The sequence below is a fragment of the Schistocerca piceifrons genome, chromosome X, assembly GCF_021461385.2.
Source record: "Schistocerca piceifrons isolate TAMUIC-IGC-003096 chromosome X, iqSchPice1.1, whole genome shotgun sequence".
Lineage (NCBI taxonomy): Eukaryota > Metazoa > Arthropoda > Insecta > Orthoptera > Acrididae > Schistocerca > Schistocerca piceifrons.
This window is the reverse complement of record NC_060149.1, coordinates 213413191-213438942: the sequence shown is the minus strand read 5'-3', so window position 1 is coordinate 213438942 and position 25752 is coordinate 213413191. Positions and strand designations below refer to the sequence as shown.

General features: G+C 41.3%; 1 protein-coding gene across 2 annotated transcripts in view; it reads right to left on the bottom strand.

The window, feature by feature from the left end:
• Window positions 1-20411, bottom strand: part of LOC124722101 (arrestin domain-containing protein 2-like) — a 219647-nt gene extending 199236 nt beyond the window's left edge. The window contains exon 1 of one of the 2 annotated variants that reach the window (XM_047247298.1): window positions 20287-20411. The gene's annotated coding sequence lies outside the window, so the exon portion shown is untranslated. Of the gene's footprint in view, window positions 1-18761; window positions 18844-20286 lie in introns of those variants that run through there. The other variant, XM_047247299.1, reaches the window with a different exon arrangement.
• Window positions 20412-25752: the final 5341 nt, after the last annotated feature.

The window sequence follows — 25752 nt, the reverse complement described above, 5'->3', positions numbered from 1 at the left end:
TAAACAGGCAAAAATCATTAAATGCACGCCTCAAATATATGTGTCAAATTTTTATCACACTCATCACTGTTCGCCAACAGTTGGCCGCTGTGGCAGAGCGTTTCTAGGCGCTTCAGTCCAGAACCGCGCTGCTGCTACGGTCGCAGGTTCGAATCCTGCTTCGGGCATGGCTGTGTGTGCTGTCCTTAGCTTAGTTAGGTTTAAATAGTTCTAAGTCTAGGGGACTGATGACCTCAGATATTAATCAAAGAAAATGAGACAAATAGATAAAAAGTAAGTAAACTGTTTAGTATTTCAAAAGTAGTGGTCATAATTGTTAATACATTTATTCCACTGTGAGACAAGACGGTCAACGTCTTCATGGAAAAATGTTTGCGGTTGCCTACGGTACCACGATCGTACCCAGACGTGCACGTCTTCGTCCGAAGCAAATTGATGGCCACGAATGTCTTTCTTCAGTGCTTCTAAAATATGCGGTTCCAAAAATACGTGGTCGGTCCCATATGTTGCCAAGGTTGTTTCGACTACGCTCCGGAAGTTTCTCTGGGAAGCCCTTACACATCCTCCATGCGGTCCCAATTTCTTCCCATGCCACTGCCATATTTTCGGGGCCCTGAAGAGAGACTTTCGTGGCTGTCGATTTGCTTTGGACGAAGAGGTACACGGTTGGGTACAATCGTGGTTCCGCAAGTAACCACGAATATCCTTTCATGAAGCCGGCCGCTGTGGCCGAGCTGTTCTAGGCGCTTCAGTCCGGAACCGCGCTGCTGCTACGGTCGCAGGTTCGAATCCTGCCTCGGGCATCGCTGTGTGTGATGTCCTTAAGGTTAGTTAGATTTAAGTGGTTGTAAGTCTAGGGTTCAAAATGGTTAAAATGGCTCTGAGCACTATGGGACTTAACTTCTTAGGTCATCAGTCCCCTAGAACTTAGAACTACTTAAACCTAACTAACATAAGGACATCACACACATTCATGCCCGTGGCAGGATTCGAACCTGCGACCGTAGCGATTGCGCTGTTCCAGACTGAAGCGCCTAGAACCACTCGGCCACAAGGCCGGCTAAGTCTAGGGGACTGATGACCTCAGATGCTATATCCCATAGTGCTGAGAGCCATTTGAACCATTTGAACCTTCCATGAAGGCACTGACCGTCTTGTCTCACAGTGCGATAAATGTATTCTCAGTGACGGCGGATACTTTTCAAATAATAAACAGTTGACACTTTTTTCCATATATCTCGTTTTCATTTAACTGCCCCTTATGAGTTTCATAAAAGTACAGCATTTGCTGCGTCAGAGGATTATACGGGCTTCTCACAAAACGCTTGCAGTTACGTTATTAATTCAATACTGCTTGGATACATTAGGGGTTTCATTTTGACTGGCAGAGGAATCCGCTATTTCACAAGGTTTATCCACGATTTGTTTTGGTATAGGGTATATTTAGCGTATTCCAGTTTAACAACAGTCGTGTCTCCATCGTCTACTAGATGTACACTGAGTCTGAGAGTGTCTTACTTCGATTCTATACAGGGTTAACTCTAGCCCAACGGACAAAAGTTTGGAGGTTGCTGAAGGATATTTTCAAAGTATTTTCGTATAAGGGCCCGTGATCTCCACTGACTCACTAAAAGTAAGAATGTAATTATAAGTTATTCGATTTTGAAAATACCTTCATAGTGCAAGCATCAAAACGTACAATATAAAACACAGAGTAATTCAACAACTCGCAGATACAAAAGTATTGTGTTGTGAGGGATCAACTCTGCATTACGTCGTTGTGTCGCTCATCCATTGCTTTCAGGTAACCAACACACGGGGTGAATATTGACCAAGTCTTCATCGGAAAATTTGTTCCTACAGCCGTGTACCACTGTTAATGTACAATTAACACAGCCGAAAACACAACTCCGAGACAGATCCGGGCACAAATGAATGCAAACTTGAGGGTAAAGAGTAAAGTAGGCGTTACTGTTGTCAACGGCAAGTACTGTGAGTGTGTGGAACTAGCTTGTTACCATACAAGGCATACAGCCTACGCCGCCGATATTTGCAGTGTTTTACAGATATTTCCAGTATAATAAGGATACAAAGACAAATGATCGTAAGAAATCAAACGAAATACAATATACACATATTGAGCCGCAGGAGATCATGGGTCCATCGTACGAAAATACTAGAATATATCCCGGAACGCCCTCAAAAATTTTGCCAGTAACCTCCTGGTTTACCCTGTATAAGTGTACCGAGATACACGCATGACCCAAAGTTATTCGTATGTTTGGAGTCGTGAGTCCTCTCGGAACATTCGTCTGGAGGTCTCAAGATTTCCTTGGTGTGATATGCCCTGGATAGAAGCGTGAAGCAACCATTTTCCTTGTCCTGATTTTACCAATTTATGGTCAATTTCCGGCCGGAGTGGTCGAATGGTTCTAGGCGCTACAGTCTGGAACCGCGCAACCGCTACGGTCGCAGGTTCGAATCCTGCCTCGGGCATGGATGTGTGTGATGTCCTTAGGTTAGTTAGGATTAATTAGTTCTAAGTTCTAGGGAACTGATGACCTCAGAAGTTAAGTCCCATAGTGCTCAGAGCCATTTGAACCATTTGAAGGTCAGTAAAACATTGAAACACGTATCTATTTTATACGAGCTGTAAATAAATAGTTGCCACTATTAAAGTTCCAACCCTCATATATGGTGAAAAGTTATGGTCCTATAATACTCTCCTGGGGCCTCTTTCTGTTCGTAATAACATACTGAGTTTTATTTCCTAGAAACTCTTCAGTCCAATCACACAGTTGGTCTGATATTCGATTACGGTCGATTAACAGTAAATATGGCTTTAAATTGTTCTGAAAGTGAATAATTTGTTGTCCTGTGTGTTTATTTACAGGCTGCATGAAGCTCTTATAAGATTTTTCGGGAAGCTAATAGACCATCCGCTTTCTGAAGATAAGGGCATACTTTGCAGTAGAACGAGGGAAAAAAAGACTTGATGCACGGGCAGCGAACAATGGTGTGTTCAAGTCTCATGAACATTATCCCAAGATTAGTGGTCCCAATATAGTAAGATGAGTACGTATAATCGAACTCATTGGTACAATGGATATTTTGTAATTAATTTTTGTGAAATAATGTACAGAAGTTGAGTTTTTTTTTAATATTTCCTCTACATTTAATGTAGCACAATCATTTCTTTACACCTAATGCGCAAAGCAAGAGAACTTGCACATCTGAAGAGTCTGAAAAGTATGCGAATGTATTTCACTCAGATTGCTTCAGTGATTATTCCCGGTAGAACGGCTAAAGCCAAAAGACGCCATTCTTAAAATACCCCTAAAAGCTGTGCGTGTTGTTTCCTCTCACGAAATCTTACCTTATTTTATGCTATATGTGCTGTGACTTTATTTCCCCACGTTTTGTAGATAAACATCACACTAACTTTAAATTCCAAACTGAGTCTTTGTTAACAAAATAATTCGTCTCCACACATGCTTAAAGGCTAAACAATGAAGTGTCTTCGTTCGTTTTACACTAAGTGTACTTGAGAGCCGTCAGTCCGGTGCACCGAAGATCGCAGTTTTTTCGAACGAATCGTGAGAGACGGAGAAGTACGAGTACTTCGAGGACGGCAAGTGACGAATTAAGGAAACCTAACTTCCTAGTCCTGGTAAATTCAGACAAGAGGTTTCCCAAACGAACTGCTGTGATGGCTGCTTCGCAATTTAGAAAGATCTAGGTGTTCGAGTCATTTGGTGAATACATCAACAGTGGGACCCGCTGTGCTTTACTGCAGGGATAAGTGAAACACGGTACTCGTCGTTGACGATGAAGATCGCTTTTTATAAATGTATCACCTGGTTCCACTGAAACAACAACAGTGGTATAACAGTTTCTGTGATTTAGATATGCAATGCATACAGATCCTACTTACAGCGTAGATACGGTGCCTCCCAATTATAGCACAATCTGTCTCTCGAAGGAGACGTTACACAGTCCCAGTCTCAGACCGCGCGTTAAGCTACACGACTCCCCATGATTTCCCCGTAACTGTGTACATTAGTTGACTCACAGAGCCGGACGAAGGAAACAACAAACTACATCTGACTGCACAGCTGGCCATTAAAACTAAAACACAAGGAAGGATAGAAAATAATAAAATTTTTACGAGGGGCATCCAATAAGCAATGCAATATTTTTTTCTCGGCCAATTTCGATTGTAAAAAAAATGTGGAGCTTGTTTTGGGACATCGTGGAATATTTCCGCTTCAGCCCCTATAGTTTCATGGATTACCGATAGGTGGCTTCGCTATACGTAGCCTTCAAAATGGGGTCTATAAAGGAGGTGCTTTCCAAATAAGGCGTCTGTCATCATCACCTCAAGATAGCGGAATGCTGTGCGATCTCCCATGTGTCGGTCTGCAGCGCACAGCTGTGATACGTGCAATGCTGGAACATGCGGACTCCCTCACTGGAGGTGATCGACGATTCACCAACACCTCGCTGAACAAATGGTTCAAATGGCTCTGAGCACTATGGGACATAACTTCTGAGGTCATCAGTCCCCTAGAACTTAGAACTACTTAAACCTAACTAACCTAAGGACATCACACACGTTCATGCCCGAGGCAGGATTCGAACCTGCGACCGTACCGGTCGCGCGGTTCCAGACTGTAGCGCCTAGAACCGCTCGGCCACTTAGGCCGGCCTCGCTGAACAACGTGACGTCTCTGTTGAGAGGTCTGACATACTCGTCCATCAGTTGGGTTACTCAGTGATGTGTTCCCGCTGGCCTCCCCGCCACCAACCAGAGCAACATAAAGAGAAACGAAGAACCATCTGCGAGGAACTGCTGGAGCGTTACGAGGCTGATTGTGACGATTTTTTGACGAACATCGTCACAGACGATGAAAAATTGGTGCATAACTTCGTACCAGAAACAAACAAAATGACAATCTGTGGAATGGCAGCGTACCACGTCTCCCCCGAAAGAAAAGTTAAATGCCGCACCCTCAGCCTTTAAAGTCACGGCGACGGTCCTCTAGGAGTTATTCCGTTTGATGTCTTCCCTCACGGTGCAATGATCAACTGTACTTCCCTCAGAAAACTGAAGAAAGGACTTCAGCATATTCGTCGACAAAAAGTGTAAACGAACTACTACTTCTCCATGACAATGTAAGGCGTCACAAAAGTCTGCGCACCCGAGAGGAGCTCACAAAACTTCATTGGACTGTTCTTCTTCATCCACCCTACAGCCGGGATCTCACACCTTCCGACTTCCATCCGTTTGGCTCAATGAAGGAGGCACTCCACAGGATGCAGCACGTGAATGATGGGGAAGTTATTGATGCACCAAGACGTTGGATCCGACGTCGACCAGAAAAGCGAGCATATAAGCCCTCCCAGTAGGGTAACGTATGGTGGTCTCATTGAACGTAAATTGTTGAAAAATAGGGTTTTGTAGTGGGGAATAGGGCAACGGCCTTGCCGCAGTAGATACACCGGTTCCCGTGAGATCACCGAAGTTAAGCGCTGCCTGGCATGGTCGGCACTTGGATGGGTGACCATCCAGGCCGCCATGCGCTGTTGCCGTTTTTCGGGGTGCACTCAGCCTCGTGATGCCAATTGAGGAGCAACTTGGCCGAATAGTAGCGGCTTCGGTCAAGAATATCATCATAACGACCGGGAGAGCGGTGTGCTGACCCCACATCTCCCCTATCCGTATCCTCCACTGATGATGACACGGCTGTCGGATGGTCCCGGTAGGCCACTCGTGGCCTGGCGACGGAGTGAGTGGGGAATTCAAATTGGTTCAAATGGCTCTGAGCACAATGGAACTTAACATGAGGTCATCAGTCCCCTAGACTTAGAACTACTTATACCTAACTAACCTAAGGACATCACACACATCCATGTCCGAGGCAGGGTTCGAACCTGCGACCGTAGCAGCAGCGCGGTTCCTGACTAAAGCACCAGCATCTTCTCCAGATATGAATTTATGGACGACGTGATCCACCAACGACTCCGAGGGACCTACGTCGAATCGCCGTTGAGGAGTGGGACAATCTGGACCAACAGTACCTTGACGAGCTTGTCGATAGTATGTCACGACGAATACAGGCATGCATCAATGCAAGAGGACGTGCTACTGGGCATTAGAGGTACTCTTGCAGAAATTCAAATGGGAGGTTCTCGGTCACCCTCTCTCTCTGTGATTAGGCCATTTTTGGTCCCCTTAAAGAGGCACTGAGGGGCAAACGATTCGCCTCGGACGACGACGTCCAGCTGTACGTGCGGAGCTGGTTAACATCGCAGCCCCGGAAATTTTAGAAGACAGCCATTCACCGCCTTGTGTCACAGTGGGACAAGTGTCTCAACAGCCAGGCTCAATACTTCTAACATACAGGTACTGTTTTCTGTAATCATGTCTCCAGCTCGTTTCTTTTTGTACGTTTTATGTATATATTTGCAACCTATTCTGAATATCAGCAAATGTAACAAGCAGGACTGTTATTTCCTGATTACAATAGCTGCGATGAGCCATTAGAACCAGCACTAGAAGTCAAATATAGGATGAGAAGCCAGCTGTCAATAACGTAGATGCAAGGTTAGCTACAATAATTTAGGCAGGACGCTGCTGACAAGTGGAGTGGAGGCACAGTCTAGTACCACTTCTCTGTCTGAGACATTTCTAAATCAGTTTTCACTGATAAGACAGAGAAAGATCAAAGAAGAACGGCATATTTCGAAACTGGTTTATTTAGTCAGAGTGTCATAGTGTCAGATGTACACAGGTGTGCAAAACTTCGAAGACGGAAGTAACTTTCGCATGATATGTCATTGCAAAGCAACATAGCTCTGTGAAACTTGGATGGTACGTAGAAAGACCTGCTACATTATAGTACTGAAGGTAATTGAAAAAATACGTAATGAGACGAAAAGAAATGACACTTTTATTAAAAGATAATAATTACACTGAAGTCACCGCGATTGATGATGGTCCCTTGGACATTACAAAAAGGAAGGAAATGGTTCTTAATAACCATATTTCTCAACGTAGGCGCTCTGGCCCAGCGAGAGACCAATTTATTGATACCGTCACTGTAGACAGTCTGACTTTGTTGATGGAGCCACAACCTCACCTCTGCTTACACCGCATCATCACTATCAAAGTGAAGTCCTCAAAGTTTTATTTTAAGTTTTGGAAACTAATGAAATACAATTGAGATCATATCGAGACTGTATGCAGTTTGATCGATGACAGTGAACCTAAGGCATCGTGGTCTGGAGAAGTATGTGCCGAGTAAGTGGATTAAGGACGGAAAAGTCCCACCATGGTTTGACAATGAAATATGAAAAATGTCGAGGAACCGAAGGCTGTTGCACTCCCGATCCAAACGAGAACGCACAAATGATGACAGGGAGACGTTAGTAAGGTTCGTGCCTCTGTGAGAAAAACTATGCGTGAAGCACAAAAGAACTACCATCATCATACCTTAGCAAAAGATCTGGCCAGAACCCAATAAATTTCTGGCAGTATGTAAAACCGCTAAGAGAGTCAGGCTTCCATCCAGTCACTCATTGATCAGTCTGTTGTAGCAGCTGAAGATAGTAAAACGAAATCCGAAGTTTAAAATTTGCATTTAAGAAGTCGTTAATGCAGAAAAGTCGTACAAACATACCGTCGTTTGACCGTCGAATAGACTTCGGTATGGATGACATAGTACTAAACATCCTTGGCCTACAGAACAACTAAAATAATTGAAAACATATAAGTCGTCATGTCCGTATGGAATTCCAGTTCTGTTTTACAAAGAGTACTCTACGGCAGAGTCCCATGTGATTGGGAAAAAACCGCACGTGCCCCCTTGTAAAAGAAGGGTAAAGGAACGGACCCGCAAAATTACAGACCAAAATTCCTAACATCGATTCCCTACAGAATCCTTGAACACCTCCTCATTTCGTATATAGGCCTACGAAGTTTTCTTGAGACTAAGAAGTTTATTTCCACGAATCGCATGGTTTTAGAAAGTTTGGCTCGTCCGAAATTCGGCTTGCCCTTTTCTCACATGACGCATTGCGAACTATGGATGAAGGGCAACATCCAGATTTCATGTTTCTAGATTTCCGGAAAGCATTTGACATGGTGCCCCACTGTACGCTGTTAACAAAGGTACGAGTGTCTGGAATAGGTTCCCAGATATGTGACTCGTAGACTTCTTAAGTGACAAAACTCAAGATATTTTCCTCGACGGCGAGTGTTCATCAAAGACAAGAGTATCGTGAGGAGTGCCCCGAGAAGTGTGACTGAACGCTATTATTTTCTATATACATAAATGACCTGGCGGATAGGGTGGGCAGCAATCTCGGCTGTTTGCCGACGATGGTGTGGTGTACGGCAAGTAGAGTGACTGTGGGAGAATACGAGATGACTTAGACAAATTTCTAGTTGGTGTGATGAATGGAAGCTAGCTCCAAATGTAGAAAAATATGAGTTAATGCAGACAAGCAGGGAAAACAAATCCGTAATGTTCGGATACAGCAATAGAAGTGTCCTGCTTGACACAGTCACATAGTTTAAATATCTGGGCGTAACGTTGCGAAGCGATATGAAATGGAACGAGCAAGTGAGGGATGTGGTAGTAAAGGCGAATGGGAAAATTTTGGGAAAGTGCGGTTCATCTGTAAACGAGACGGAATATAGAACGCTAGTGCGACCTATACTTGAGTTCCGCTCGAGCGTTTGGGATCCGTACCAGGTCGGATTAAAGTAAGACATCGAAGCAATTCAGAGGTGGTTTGCTAGATTTGTTACCAGTAGGTTCGAACAACAAACAAGTGTTTCGGAGATGCTTTTGGAACTCAAACGCGAATTCCCGGAGGAAAGGCGACGTTCTTTTCGAATAACACTATTGAGAAAATTTAGAGAACTGGCAGTTGAAGCAGACTGCCGAATGACTGTACTAGCCGGCCGATGTGACCGAGCGGTTCTAGGCGCTTCAGTCCGGAACCGCGTGACTGCTACGCTCGCAGGTTCGAATCCTGCCTCGGACATGGATGTGTGTGATATCCTTAGGTTATTTAGGTTTAAGTAGTTCTAAGTCTATGGGACTGATGACCTCAGATGTTAAGTCCCATAGTGCTCAGACCCATTTCAGCCATGACTGTACTGCCGTCAACATACATTTCGCCTAAGGACCACGAAGATAAGATACGAGAAATTGTAGCTCATACGGAGCCACATACAGTCGTTTACCTCTTCGCTCTACTTGCGAGTGGAACAGGAAAGGGAATGACTAACAGTGATGCAAGGTACCCTCTGCCATGCACTATAGGATGCCCGGTGGAATATGTATGTAGACGTAGATATGGTGGGAGGCTGAAACGGTGCTAATGAGCAAGTCCACATGTAATACAGCCTGCAGACGCATGTGACGCAGGTAGTGGCAGTTGTGGAAAATGTTCCACACGGTCGTCTGGCTCATCCCATGCTGGCAGATCACCTGCCCGGTACTGATACTGGGGTCACCGTGAAAGATCTTTTATCTCTACCTCCCTTGGAACGCATTTCCGTCCGTACGTCCTTTTCTACATTTACATCTACGTATCACGCAAGCCACCGTATGATGCGTGACGGAGGGTACACTACACCATTACTAGTCATTTCCTTTCCTGTTCCACTGGTAAATAGAGCGAGGGGATAAACGACCGTCTATATGCCTCTATATGAGCCTTAAATTCTATCATCTTGGTTATCCTTACGCGAAATGTACGTTAGCGGCAGTAGATTAGTTCTGCAGTCAGCCTCAAATGCCGGTTCTTTAAATTTTCTTTCTAGTATTCCTCGTGAAGAACATCGCGTTTCCTCCATTTGAGATCCCGAAGCATCTCCGTAAAACTTGTATGTTGTTCGAACCTACCGGAAACAAATGTAGCAGCCCGCCTCCGAATCGTCTCGATGCCTTCTTATCGACGTGGTGGGGATCCAAAACACTCGAGCAGTTCTCAAGAATAGATCTTACTAGTGTCCTATATGAGGTCTCGTTTACAGATGAACCACACTTTCCTAAAATTCTCCCAATAAACCAAAGTGGAGCATTCACCTTCCCTGCTACAATCCTTACATACTCGATCCATTTCGTATCGCTTTGCAACATTACGCCTAGATATTTACTCGACGTGACTATTAATGCAGTAGTCGAGCTCTACGGGTTTGTTTTTCCTACTCATCTGCATTAACTTTTTAGAGCCAGCTGCACACCAACAAGAAATTTTTTCTAAGTAATCTTTTATCCTCCCACAGTCACTTAACTCCGACACCTTCCCGTACACCGCAGCATCATCAGCAACGAGCTGAGAATATTTTCAAGAATTCTGCAGAAAACCGATGTTAGGGATATTGGTCTGTAATTTTGCGGATCCGTTCTTCTACCCTACTTATACTCAGGAGTCACCTGAGCTTTTCTTCAGTCGCTTGGGTCTTTGCGCTGGGCGAGAGGTTCGAGGTAAATGCAAGATAAGTAAGCGGTCAATGCCGGAGAGCATTCTTTGTAAAACTTAATTGGGATATCACCCTTAAACTAATTCAGTTGTTTCTTTACGACATGGTGTCTATTACAATGTCTTCCATACGGGAATGGCCAAATGACGGTGTGTTTGTACGATCTTCCTGCATGAACGATTTCTTAAAAGAGAAATTTAAAACTACGGCTTTCCTTTTGCTGTCTTCTACTGCCACACCTACCTGGTCAACGAGTGCCTGGACGAAATGCTTAGATCCGTTATCGATTTCACATGCGACCAGAATTTCCTCGGATTCTCGGGCAGATATTTTGCTAAGGTAGGTGATAGTTCTTGTATGTTTCGCGCATACATCTTTTCACAGACGCACGAATCTCTAATAACCTCTGCCTGTCGTCATTTGTGTGTTCTCTTTTGAACCGATAGTGCAACTGCCTTTGCTTCTGAATTTTCCCAATTTCGTTGTTAAACCGCGGTGGGTCTTGTTCATCCTTAATTCAGTTACTCAGCACTTACTTCTCCATTGCACGATTTACAATCCATATAAATACAGAAAGCTGCAGTCAACCCTTTTTTGAAATGGTTATTTATTTCATTAACCGAGGCTTTTGAGGCTTATCTTCAGGTTGCGTACAGGTTACAGGACTATTTTGAAGCGTAATGCTGGGTGCTGGCTCCCTGACAAGAAGATGGAACATGCTTTAATGCATCGACACGATATTGTTTATAAGGCGATTTGAATCCGAAACTGAATTCTGTACTTACTGCGACGGTATGGGTGGGTTTGTTAATAACCATCTATCAACTTCCATTGTGATGGACAGTAGGCAACACTACTCACTTTTCACAGGATATGTATGTATATACACCGTACTTACAAAACCTTGGCAGCTTTCCATCACAATGGAAACTGTTGGATGGGTGTTAACAACAAAGCCACCCACACTGTCACTTTAAGTACAGAATTCATTTTTGGATCCAAATCGTCATATAAACAGTACTCATGGTACTGCATTAAAGCATGTTCCATCTTCTTGTCACAGAACCAGCAACCGGCATTATGCGTTAAAATAGTCATGTAACATTCCGTGCACCACATGAAGACGAGTCCGAAAAGGTTCGTAAAGCGGTTTATAGAACAAATAAGTATTTCAAAAAAAGGGACAGATTGCAGTTTCCCGTATTTATACTGGATAAACAGGCAAGAGTTCTTAAACACCCGTAATGGATAAGCCTAATCTGGTTTACAGTCCGTTTAAACTTTGCCCATAATTCCTCTATATCCATCATACTGGTCGTAAATCATGTCATTTCATTGTCTAAGTGGGATGCTAACAACTGCTTGTCTGTTCTTTCTAGCATAAATACCCTCCTATCCTTCTTAATTGAATTATAAACTTTAGTAACGACAGCCGCTATGATATCATGATCACTAATCCCTGTCTATACACTGACACTGTCGATAAAACGTGGCCTGTTTGTAGCTATAAGGTGTAAAATATTTCCATCTTGTGTGGATTGTCGAACTAGCTGTTCGAGACAGTTTTCGGAAAACGTGTTCAAAAGTACTTCGCAGGATCTGTCTGTACCCCATGCAATCAACCCATAGATGTCCCAGTCTATACTCGATAGGTTAAAGTCGTCTCCAACCAACATTACATGATCTGGGCATTTCTACAATGCTGACAGTACACTAGCTTTGAATGACTCGAAAACTGTCACAACGGAATCGGGTGGCCGGTAAAAACATTCAACAATTACCTTGATTTCGCCTAGAGTTACGCAACCAGATGACTTCACTGTCACTCACATTCGACCTCAATAGCTACATTTTTCTCAGCTGCAATGAACACTCCTCCTTCTATGGAGACAAATCTGCCTTCTCGATACACGTTCCATGAACCGCTAAAGATCTCAGAGCTTTCTACTTCGGTTTTCAGCCAACCCTAGGGTCCCGAAATGGTTTAAATGGCTCTAAGCACTATGGGACTTAACATCTGAAGTCATCAGTCCTCTAGACTTAGACCTACTAAAACCTGACTAACCTAAGGACATCACACACATCCATGCCCGACGCAGGATTCGAACCTGCGACCGTAGCAGCAGCGCGGTTCCGGACTGAAGCGCCTAGAACCGCTCGGCTACAGCGGCCGGCTAGGATCCCAAGAATAATTTGAGCACGAGACATTTGCTGTAGTGCAGTTAATTGCGGAACTTTATTTCTGCCCCTTATCCTTTCAGCGATCGTTTCCTGCAGTTTGTGCCCATTTAGCAAAGCGACCTGTGTTGGTTTGTGGTGGCACCTGCCAGATTCGCAATTACATATCGTGCACCATGCTAGTCCGGAGAAAGAAACCAGTATGCCACCAGGTTCAGCAGGCCCACTTCATACCATTCCCTGTGAGTTGTTCTTTTACAGGCTGATGGTAACCGTAGCTACACGTTTAGCCGCGTCTAAAATATTCCACGAATTGTGAACCTGTTTTACTAATCTGCAAGCTTTCCCATGCCATCGTCGGCTGAATACACTTAGGATTTGTTATGACAGTGTCACTACCATTCACTGATCCATCCATGCGAAAATCTGCGCATCTGGTTGTATGACAAAATGGACAAAATGTGTTTATGGATGGAATTCACTATCTGCACGATGGTATACGTCTTCACATAGCTGTCTATGAAATCTTTAGGTGGCTCCGTATCTAATGAATTCGTGCTTTGTCCATCTGCTACGCAGCGACGCCACTGTAATGTTCCTTCGATTATCACGTGACGCGCTGTACCAGTCAGATTGACGGCGGACGGTTGCTTGTAATTATATAAATTTCCACGTGCCTCTATTTGTTTGAGTGTCTGCCGAATCGCACTAGGACGCAACGACTATACAAATCTGTTTCTAGACAAAATACTAGGCTGAGATTCATTAAAATCTTCCTGAGGGAGATTACCTTATTTACGAAAGAGGGCGATTACAAAACTTCTCTCTGGTAACTCTACAGCAATTTTTCCCCCTAATGATCCGAATGTCGAGCACAGAGCGAGATGGCATAGTGGTAAGCACACTGGACTAACATTCAGGAGGACGACGGTTAAAATCCGCGTCCGATCATCCAAACTTAGGTTTTCCGTGATTTCCCCTAATCGCTGCAGGAAAACTCCGGGATGGTTTCTTTGAAAGGGCCGATTTTCTTCCCCATCCTTAAAAATAATCTGATCTTGCGCTTCGTTTCTAATGACCTAGCTGTCGAAGGGACGTTAAACCTTAATCTTCCTTCCTTCTTCCATTAGACGACAGATACTACATGTTGCTGCAGGAACCGCATTTAAAAATCTAGAGTCTGCCTTCATGGAGACTTCAAAGAAGGTTCTGGGTGGTTATAATTAAACTGCAGCTACTCACAGTGTGAACTGTAATTATCGTAAGGCAGCAAAACTTGGTAGATATTCTAACGCGTTAATTTGGAACCGATTTACACCCGAAAAAAATTATTTCCAATTTTGTCCACCAGGTGCAAATCTCACGCTATACAGCATCTCGTCGACATCTTGGGTGCTCATATTGAACAAACTTTGTAAGCGGCAATTAATAATAACATCAACATTATTAGTTTCTTGTTTGACCTTTCCTGCCCACGTCCCATTCCTAATCTGTTACTCATGGAAATATTTCTGTACGTCTTTCTTTCATTCATAGCACCAGATTTGCACCTGGTGGCCAAAATTGGAACTAGTTTTTCCAGAGTTAATCGGTTCCGCATTAACGCGTTAGAATATCTTCTAAGTTTTGTTGCTTTTGGGGACACGTGACACACAGTTCATATAAAGCAATGAAAACGAGAGCAATTAAAAATAAGTAATTTTTATTTCAAGTTATCAGCTGCATTCTAAAATACGTATTTAAGGGCGAGAGAAATGCTTAATCAAACAGCTTTTGGAACATCATTCCTGGGAAACAGCGATCAGAAATTAGAATACAAGTTTTTTTAAAAAAAAGAGTCTAGAATGGCGTGTAAGTTGTTACAAAATATTTAAATTCTAACAACTTAATGCGATCCTATTTTTTTATTTGAAAGCTTTTATCTTAATCAAGCATCTAAAATATAATTTCTTATGCATGTGGTGCCATTACAGCTGAGTAAGAAACCTTGTAACATGTTGATATTTTTCACCAACCGTCCAAGCCGGAGTTCAGCCAACACAAAAAAATATTAGAGCGCGCAGCACTCGTTTCGTCACCAGATAAAGAAGAGTGTTTCCACGAGGAAATTTTAACTGTAGTGTGCCTTCCACCAGATTTATGAAATAAATAAGTGGCACAAGCGAGAGCATTAATAATTGACAGGAGCACAATAGATGCTGTTTTCACTTTGATAGATTGTGGAGAAATCGACAGAGTTTAATATCCCAGTCTGCCTGTGCTTCTTTGACATCCAGAAGTTACTGTTTGGCTAGAAGGGTAAACGTATTGGTAGATAACGATCAGGTGCAATTTGAAGTTTAAAAATATAAAGAAAAGAAGGACGAAATGATCGATTTACGATAAAAGAAAATTCTGCATACATAAATTTATAGACAGCGATGGAATGTCGCAAAAGGAAGCACGGTGCACTGAAAAAACTCGAAGTATAGATAAAATTATGTTTCTTAGGGAAGAAAGACTTTCAAATGAATACGACATATTACTGAAGACAGAAACACGAGAAAAACTTAGCGTTTAAATGGAATTTACGTCCATTTCCGATTGCCTCTCGTGGTGATCAAAAGAAAATACAGCATACTGATATCAATAACGTGGTGGATCTACTTCTACGCCAGCGTAACCTGAATTACCACTTGTACACTTTGTAACCATGAACTTACGGTGTTCATAAACCGAGTTGATATGCAGCATTAAAGCTCCTAGTTACGAAGTATCGAATTGAAAGTGAATTTTATTATGATAGAAATTAGCAGAACGAATCACACACGCAACTATATTATGTATAATATAAATAAAGTACCTGTAACGAATCGCTAGTTTGCGTACTGCATCGTGAATAGAAAGAGTCTTAATTCCGGATAGAGGACGAGTTTTGTGTAATTTCTCATGTATATAGCTCTTCAGTACATCATATAACAAAATATACGATTCTATACAGCAATGATAAGCAATAGAAATATCTTCTCTTGGAAAATATGTATGATATATGGCTGACTATGACAGTGACTCTCCACATTCATTATCTTCCGTGCGACAAATTCCGTTTCCAGAAATAAAAAATTTGCCTTAGTTCCATCGTACTTGTGTGGCGTCTTTCAATGAAGCTAACACAGGTTGAAACACGAAGTTATTGTTGTAAAGGCGCAAGCATTAAGCTTCCCATTGTGTATGGTTTTGTAATTCTAAGGGAACGAACACTGAGTTATGGCTGAATGACTAGTAAATAACTCATTATTTAGACACTTTCAATTAGTCATTTCCTTTCCTTTCAAAGGCCTAGCCCGCGTCACACTTTAGCAACTCGAGACAGCCACGAGTTTTGAGTAGCGTTTCTTGTGAAGTTCCATTAAGGCGCAGACTACTTCACTACGCTCCGTGATACTATCTCGTATGGCCATTTAATAATTCACTGTCCTTTGCGCATCAATGCTCTTACGCATTAATGAAAGTCTATTCACGACTGGAACTCAGTAAATGGTTTAGCGTTAGTAATGAAGACAGACAAGGGGATCCCCTAGGTACAATGCTTTTTAATATGACTCTTGAAGCAGCCATTCAAAAGCTTCAAATATCTGGTTACGTCAGCACTAAGTCAACCCAGATATGTTCGTACGCTAATGATGTAGCAATTATTAGTAAAAGAAGAGTTTCACTAGAGAGAACAATAGGTGATCTGAAAGAAGCCAAACTACATGGAGGCCTGTCTATTAATGAAAAGAAGACGAAATACATGAATTTCACCAGGAAGGGAAATAATAACTTTGATAAACTATCGGCAGCTGGTTTCAATGTTGAACACGCAGAATTATCTGTGATCTAATATTGGTAGGGCAAATTCTATGTCAACTGAAATAAAACAGCGCATCCCAAGTGGTAATAGATGCTTCCACAAGTTTAAGAGATTGCTGGCCTCTAGGACATTAAATACACAATTGAAACTTCAAATTTATAAGGTCATGATCAGCCCACTTGTAACATACGGAAGTGGGAAACATGGACATTAACGAGTGCTGCTCAAGATCTATGGGGCAATTTAGGATAAAAATTGTTTCTGGAGATCTAGAACGAACTGAGCTGGGTCGCCTCATACAAGGAATTGACATTGTCAGAACAATAAAAACTAGGAGAATAGTCTGGCTTGGACACGTTCTTAGGATGGCAACTGGACGAACAACTAAAAAGGTTTCCGAGTGGAGGCCAACTGGGAGAAGAGAAAGAGGAAGGCCACGAAAGCCGTGGAGAGACAATCTGGAAGTAGATATAAGATCTCCGAGTTAGAGAATGCTGAAGAAGCGCTCTGGAAAGGGTAGAATGGAGGAACCTTGTTGAAGAGGTTAAGGCCCATGCAGCTTTGTAACTCCATCAGAAGAAGAAGAAGAAGAAGAAGAAGAAGAAGATTTGCGACTGGAATTATTCACTTAATTTCTTAAACATACTCTTTCAGTTTATCCGTTTTGTTAGCTCCGAGGAATTTGACTATCTTTCAGTTGTCTTGGAAGACTAACAGTCAATGATGTATATTATCAGTTACGGCTATGAATATCCTACGAAGATTCTAGAGGCTGTTGAAGTCACTTACATGAAAATAGTTGCTTCGATAAATTTAAGTTAACATGAATTAATATTGTAGTTCTATTCTGAGAATATTAATTTCTCAATTTAGGAAGCGGATTTTTATTACAACCTTCTACCAATCAAAGGTTTTGCTTCAGAGAATCCATATGGAATGTCATGTATGTAGTGACTACGCATCCTTATTACTTAAAGCCTTTAAGAAGTCTCCCATTGTCAGACACAACTAACTCACACTGCTCGTAGCTTACGTGATCCGGTTCCACTGCAAGCGCTTTTTACGCTTATCGTACTACAGATTTACCTCAGCTTCAAATCTGAGAATTTTGTTTTCCGGAATTAGCAGTCTTCTTTCATAAATTCTCCAGGATAGCCTTGCATATCCATCTTTTATTCTACTATTTCACCTGTATCAAGCTGAAGCAATTCATGGCAACAATAATAGTAAAAATAAAAGAAAAGTGGTAAGACACATGAATTTCTGAAGCATCATGAAAAACTAAGAAGAAGGTAACAATATCAGAAATACTTCATTGGGATGTGTTATAGAAGCTGTAAACTAATTTCTTAAGAAAATCAAACTGTTACTAAATGCTACAGTATTTACATGACACAATTGGTACACTAAAACAAAAATGCTGCACTTACTTATCTGTAACATGCTGAAGGTTGTATGTCGATGAACTATCTCTACAGTGTTACTATATTATGAGAGATATCTGGAAACTCAAATAATTAATAAAACTTTTATAGATTCAGTATCACTAACGGACAACCATGAATCAGTACTCTTGCATTTGTGTGTGTGTGTGTGTGTGTGTGTGTGTGTGTGTGTGTGTGTGTGTGAGAGGAGAGGGTGCATTTTTATGTTTCAATTGTTGCTCACACTTCTCCGTTTTACAAATTTTAACTACAATAGCCTCAAAAATATTTTAGTGCGGGTGCTAATGGCTTGGCTGACTTGAGCCCAAACACACATATCATTATCAGTCTAAAATGCTTCATAAAGTAATCGCAATTAAAGAACAACTAAGCAGTTAGCTATAATTGACAGAAAAGAACTATATTCTTTATCTTTATAGCCAAGAATAATCACCCACGCCGAAAACATTTAAAAATAAATTTTTCACATAATCCTCGAACACTATACAGTGTAAGAAAACACATAAAGCTGTTTACATAAATATAAAATTCAGTTAGGGGAATAGCAAGTACTTCATTCATGAAATTAAACTACCTTATTCGTGACCAATAACGGCTCTAAAAGATGTTTTTATCAGAATGTTTCTCCTAACATTAAATTTCAGTTTGTATCACATCATCTGCTAGTCTGTTCGGCTTTCTGCCATCTCGAATGATATGTTACATAGTTAAATTACAGTTCCACATTTCCTAATCAAAAAGACACATTGTCATTTTTAATTACATTTGGATTTTTTTATTCCTACATCATCAATTTAATACAAACCGCACAACTGCTTCGCTAGAAAGAGGCACAAGCGTTCCTCCCAGTGCTTGTTCACGTATCAGCGTACTAATCAATATTTACGGCGCTCGAAAAAAAAGCCAAAAACCTGTCGCAGATACCATGTGCACTGTCTCACGTGATTTCGGCTAAAGTTCAGTGATTTTCTCAACTCATTTTAATAGATCTTGGAACAAGGCAACGTCACAGACATTTTCAGTATCGATGAGCGAATTATAAAGTATAGTTAATGATATTCGACGTATAGGTGGTTGAGAGGCACAATCTGTGTCAGTGGTAGGTCAGCTGATCCGTTGAGAGAATTTACTGGACAGTCATTGGTGCTGCCATCTGACATGCCGCCATTGACATTAAGCGCTTCCTGAAATTCATTCAGGCTCAGCAGACAGTCTGAACGAAAGGATTTAGCAACAATGTCTGGTCCGAAATACAATTAAAAGAGCAGCATCATGCTGGTAACTGAAAGAAAAAAACATTTATAACACTTCATAAATTAAGTTAACCCGAAATCAGATTGCTCAAATAAGTATTTATGACTCTTGCGTGACACAAAGTACTTACAACTCCTGCCTGACACGGAAATTTGATACTGCGAACAACAATCAATGTTTCGGCCTTACAATTTATAGAGAAATGAAACGCTGTAGCTACTGCATACTAAACAGTGGGGAAAATATGGACAGTGTGCAATTCTCTGCAAGGATTTGAAGAAATCATTGTTTGTACTTGGTGTCTACGCGAGGAAGTATACTGCACATTTGCGGAATATTCTAATGTCTGAAATGGTGGGCAAAATCGTAATTTCGCTCTCGATAATGACAACATAGAACTATACGGGGAATCATGTATTATTTCATTCCAAATCTTGCACTGAAGCGTCCTAAGACCAAACGTTGCAAAAGTTTCTCTTTTTCTTTCTTTATTTTTTTTTTTTTTTTTAATGACAGTATAAGTTCTTGTGATAAAATATGGTTGAAACTCCGTGCTATCCAGCAGTGCATCGTGTTCACCATTGACAACTGAGTGAAATTACCTGAAGTATGGTGAACAGATGGAGACCGTATTTACACGTGAGTGAAGACAGACAGACACACACACACACACACACACACACACACACACACATTGACGCTTCGAGTGGGCGTAACCACTGCTCGACTGGAAAGCACCCAGCAAGCGTATTCGTATTTTCACTTTCAAATACAGTAACCTGTGTCTGCAGGGTTGGGGTACAAGAGAGTTGCTTCGAAAAATTGCATAGCCACGAAGTGCCGCATATACTCTCAGGGATTCGGAGGAGATGTAGATTTTGGCATCATTTTAGAGGGAAAGAAGCCGACACTTTGTGTTATATGTGGAAACAATTAGTGGTTGTCACGGTGTTAACCGCATTCGTTCTCAGTCAAACTGTTTTCGACGAACAACGTCGTGTGTTGTCATTAACACGAACGCGCTTCTGCATGCTAACTTGCCAACGAATTTACAGCGAGCGGTACGGTATATTTACCTGGTATGTGCGTAGTCGGCGCGAAAGAATATCTTCGCCGTTGGTGCCGGGGCGTGAAGCTTGGATGGAGGCACAGCGGCTAAAAAGCCTACTGCACGTGCTAGCACACACCGACTGCCCCTGCCGTTCGATATTCGCCCAACACAAACAGGAAGCGCGGACGGGTCCACTGCGTCGACGCGGGGGCGCGCCCCGCCTGCGACCTATCGATAGTGACATTCGACCAACTCGACGGCCTTTTAAGTCTTTATTTTTCAAAAACGATGCCGCTTTCATAAAGATAGTAGCCATAAAACTAAAGGCGCTACAATTTTTGTAATTTATTAACGGCAGGTATTAGTATTTATACTAACTTGTACATAAAGAAAAAGGGAAAATTAATTCGAAATTAAGTGAGTGCGAATACGTGAATCGATTTCCGGTATAGTACATTTCTCGTCAGCTCAAAATTGTTAATTTCTTATTGATAACCACTTAACTATCACAAACACCCATCATAGGTTTGCAGTTCCTTGCTTGAACCCTTAGAAATTGTAATTAAGACGATATAAAAAGGTGTAACCTAATAATGAAGATACAGAATCCTTTTTAGGGTTTGCGACCGAAACGGCAACCTATATTCAGAGATGCTTTGTCAAAAAGTATGCTTAGCGATAAGATCAATGTCCTTAGCATGCGTATATGAAACTGACCACACAGGGAAGCACAACTTCAGTTAGCAGACTGACGAACTAGATTGGTTCTGCAGCAAACAATGGGCGCTATAAAAAGAGATTGGCCGTCTGAATAGTGGTACTGAGTGAGTTGGTGCCTTGCTTAGCGTACTAGACTCGTATTCGGGTGGATGACGATACAATTTAATATCCTGCCATCCAGATTAAGGTTTTCTGTGATTTCCCTAACCCGCTGAAGGTAACTTTCCTGTGAACACCTGGAAAAATATAAACAATTTTCATGAATTTTACGCGGCTTTGACCAAAAAATGTGAACTCCTAGTGGGGTGAAAATTGTAGGACAATAGGAATGTTTCTTGTTGAACATTTTGGTACACAGTTAATGAAATTAGTTCTCACGTTTAATTTATAACAATTTTTTTGTGAAGATCAGTTGGTTGCACTTCTATATACCGGGACATACTTGGAATCTTTCTACTGACTAACTGTGCTTCTCATAAGCGTGAAACTTTAAGTACACACAAACAACATGTCTGTCTAAAAAGTAGACTACAATACGTCATTTCTGCCACAAGTTTTTATTCTAGAAATACTTACACCTTATAATCTAAATTAAGGGTACTTTTTTGTAATTAATCAGTATGTGTTTTCCTTCCTGTTGAGAGTACGTTAGTGTCTGTAGTCTGCTTTCCTCCAAATAGTATCCTGCGACATCGAAAAAAAATTCAGACCTCTACCTCAAACAGATTTTTTTCCTTGCATAAAATAAACATGTCAGAAAATTTTATCTTTGGGAAATTCAATTCAAAGATGTATTTGATTAACGATTGACCTCTGTTGTTCGTAATACGTTCCAGTTGCATAATCTTCTTAGATTACACGTTCCTGATCTTCTTTCTTCGTTTTCTCGTTTCTCCATAATCCGCCGTCTTCGCTTGCCTCCAGGACCCACTTTTCAGTTTCGGTTACTCTCAAATAATCGACTGCCAACAGCGATTGTCTCCTATTAAACGCAGAATATATAGTCCTAGCAATTCTAGACTTCACCTGATAACTGTTCTCCATTAAGACAAATTACAGGCATAATAACTTTCGAGAATGACAAAATAGCTGCAGATAAAACTACAGAAAAGGTTATAAGGAAAACAACGCTAGAAAACCATATATATACAAGGGAGACATAAGAACATCGCAAAACGTATCGTCTTACAGGGCTTTCAACTTGAAAAACGGTTTTATGGTATATGTTTCGCGAATATGAGTCTAATGACGACACTGATGGGTGGAGGGAGCGGAAACAAGGGCGTGGATGCACACCACGAGATCTTTAAGTTCATTTTTAAACAACTTCTTCATCTCCAATTCAGTTATTTTAACCACCATTTTGTTCTAAAAACTCTAAACATCTATTTAAGATGAAAAACAAAAAATCAATTTTTTGGAGCGTATTCCGGATGGTTCCATTGTAAGAGCACAGCTCATTTACTTCCCCATCCCGAGTTTGTGCTCCATCTGTAATGACCTAGTCGTTGATGGGGCGTTAAACCTTCATCTCCTTCCCATCTTTCCTTCATTAGTGGTCTTCATAAACTAAAGGACGTAAGAACGTTCCAGTTCTCAAATTCTGGAACTAAACCTGTTTCCAGACTAGGTATTAATCTCTTAAGCACCGAACTGTCTACATACCTCGTTATATTTCAACTGATCGTAGCGATATTTGGCGCTGTATGTGTACTCATTACGTCTTGCTATTGGCTCAGCGTCAGATTTAGTAAATGCACTGAGCTGCTCTAGTAAAAACTCAAAGTCGTTACAACAGCTGCGATTACACTACTGTTCACTTTAAGTATGACCGAAAGCACGGCTGTACTGGTAAGAAAAATTTAAGTGTACATACTTCAGAACACAAGAAAGAATCTTAAAAGATGTCGGTTTCCTATGCAGGCTGTGTTTCATTCCAAGTGAAACCTTTATTTCATTGTTACCGATTAGCTAATATCAAGCCTTTGGGCATTATCGAGCTACCCGATGATAAGAACAATTATTAACGTTATAATGACCATCATATAAAAACGTGAATGTATGCCGACGATCAGGCCATAATAACTACTCCAGAAGAAGAATTACAAACGAATATTTTTAACATAAGCGAAATTTGTCAAAATAGTAATCTCAAAATATCTATAGGAAAAATAAAAATAATGGCATTCCGACGAAAACAGCAGGTGCGATCAAAAATAGTGATAGAAAACAAAATAATCGAGCAGGTAAGTTATTTTAACTACCTGGGATGCGAAATATCTTTTGATTATGATAAAGATGTAAACAGCAAAGCAGCAAAATACCAAGGTGTTTGTAGAACAATAAAATAAACGTTAAACAAAAAGACAACTAAAGAAATGCAACTTACATTCTATAAAACACTAGCTAGGCCATTGTTACGTCATGGATCTGAGGCTTGCAAGACATAAATCGAATACAAACGTCAGAAATGAAATTCCTCGGATCACTTAAATGATGAAGAAACGAAGATGTTAAAGTGAGACCAAAACAACTGCAACAACAGAAAAAAATCTACACATATAACCAGAAACGGAAAGAACACGCAAACAGAATGGAACAAAGCAGATGAAAGAAAAAGTTTTGCAACACGTACCCAAAGGTGAAAGGGACGTCGATCGTATCACGGAACGATGGAGCTAAGATGCTGAAACCGGAATAAGTTCCTCGAACCTAATCCATAAATGAAGCTTTAAGTTGAACAAGAAGTAATAAGAACAAATATTATAACTTAACATCAAAAGACACTACTCAGCTTCTTAATTCAAAGTTATAATACGCTTACAATTTTGTATAGAATCTTCTCGGCGTTCAGACAGCGTCGAATCACAGTTGAAATTCGAGCATTCCAAGATTAAGACCTCTTAGTCGGGAGATGACTGTCTGTCGGGAGCGAAATCTACCTCCTTTATAGTGTCGTACAAGCTTGTGATTGGAGGGCTGATGTGCTTGGAGTTGTAACTTCCATTGGCGGTGACGTTACCTGGAGGGCGTGATTCGCATGCGCAAATCAAGTGTCCGGCAGCGCGCGGGGTGCTCCCACCCCTCCTCTGCCCGGTCGCGGCTGAGGGGCGAAAGGGGAACGGAGACCACCCCCAGCAACACCTGTCTCCTTAAGAGTTATAATTTTTGGTTGTATTTCTTTCAAGGCGCTCATCGAAAGTGCTCGTCCGCCGCATTACTCAGATTATAATTCCACCTTTGTTGAAGTTGTTATTGCACCTGCGAATTTCTACCGATACTTTTATGACAGAATTCCGGTAGGCCGATGCATGGAACAATACCGTCGTTTTTGCTCTTGTGCGCTTCCGTAAGACTGAGTTCCGCTATCTCTGATTTCTCGAGATTTCGTTATTTGACGTCCCGACTATGTTCAGTGCTGCGCTCGGATTGTCTGCCCTACATAATTTTCCCCACATTCACGCGGCACATTGCAGACACCAGCTACTTTCAAATCCAGGCCGTCTTTCACTGGTAGTAGCAAATCCTCGATTTTCCGCGCAGATCGTAAAACTAGTCTACTACCATATTTGCGTATTATGCTTCTAATTTTGCCTGAGGTGGTTCTGTAGAATGGAAATAATGTTGCCGGTTTCTCTTTCCCCATTGGCTGGATGGGTTTTGTGGTTACGTTTTATCAGCAAATACAGCTCTAATTTGATGTTGTTTGTATCCGTTTCTCTTGGACACATTCTTACGGTGTTTCACTTCAGATCCCAGGCGATCATAGTCTGAAATTTTATGTGCTCCGTACTATAAGGTACTCAGGACGGAATGATTTTGTGCTAGCTGCTGGAAATTTCGCTCATTGAAATAAAGATCGTTGCGAGATGCCTTTTTGTATGTGGAATGACCCAATCAACCATCCATTTTAAGTTCCACGAACACGTTCAAAAACGGCAACTTGTCTTCTGTTTCTACTTCTATCTGATGTTCGGATGTATGGAGTTAACGTGGTCCACGAACGGAGGCATTGCGTCCATTCCGCGAGGTTAGATAAAAATCGTGTCATCCACATAACTATAAAACAAATTGGTCATAGAGATCAAAATGCAAAAATACGTGTTTTCAAAATCTTCCATAAAGAAGTTAACAATAGCTGGTGATAAGAAGAACCCAAAACCATCCCATCGGTCATTTAGAAGTATTTTCCATTGAACAGAAAGTAAGCGGTCATAGAGACGCGGCTAAAAAGTTTAGTAATGTCACATGAGAAATAGCCAAGTAGAAATAAAAGGCACCTATAATATTAAGAATTCAACTTTATTCCACGTATGATGACGATATTTCGACTGTATTTAATGGGACAAATGATGAAATTGATCAACTGCTTAAAATATTTAATGGTCTTCTTTTAGCGAGTTACAAAATGTGAATTGTGAACTAAAAATTTTTTGGACACAAAACTCGTGCTCACAGTTGACAGAATAAGTTCCGATATTTTTCGCAATGCAACTGGTACGGATCATACACCATTTGAACTATTAATCAATCAAACAAGATGGCGTTTTACCCCTCAGCCATAAATCTTGCAGTAGCAATGCCTTTAACTCCAGAAAAAAAACTGAGAGACAGATGAATTTAATTAAAATTGTAGCCTATCATAATGTACACGTACCACATACAGCAGATAAAATTTTTGAGAAGAAAACAAGAAGGAAAGGTACAACGGGAAAAGCGAAAAAAGATATTTCAATGTCATTCACAGGCAATATATCATAGAGGACTAGAC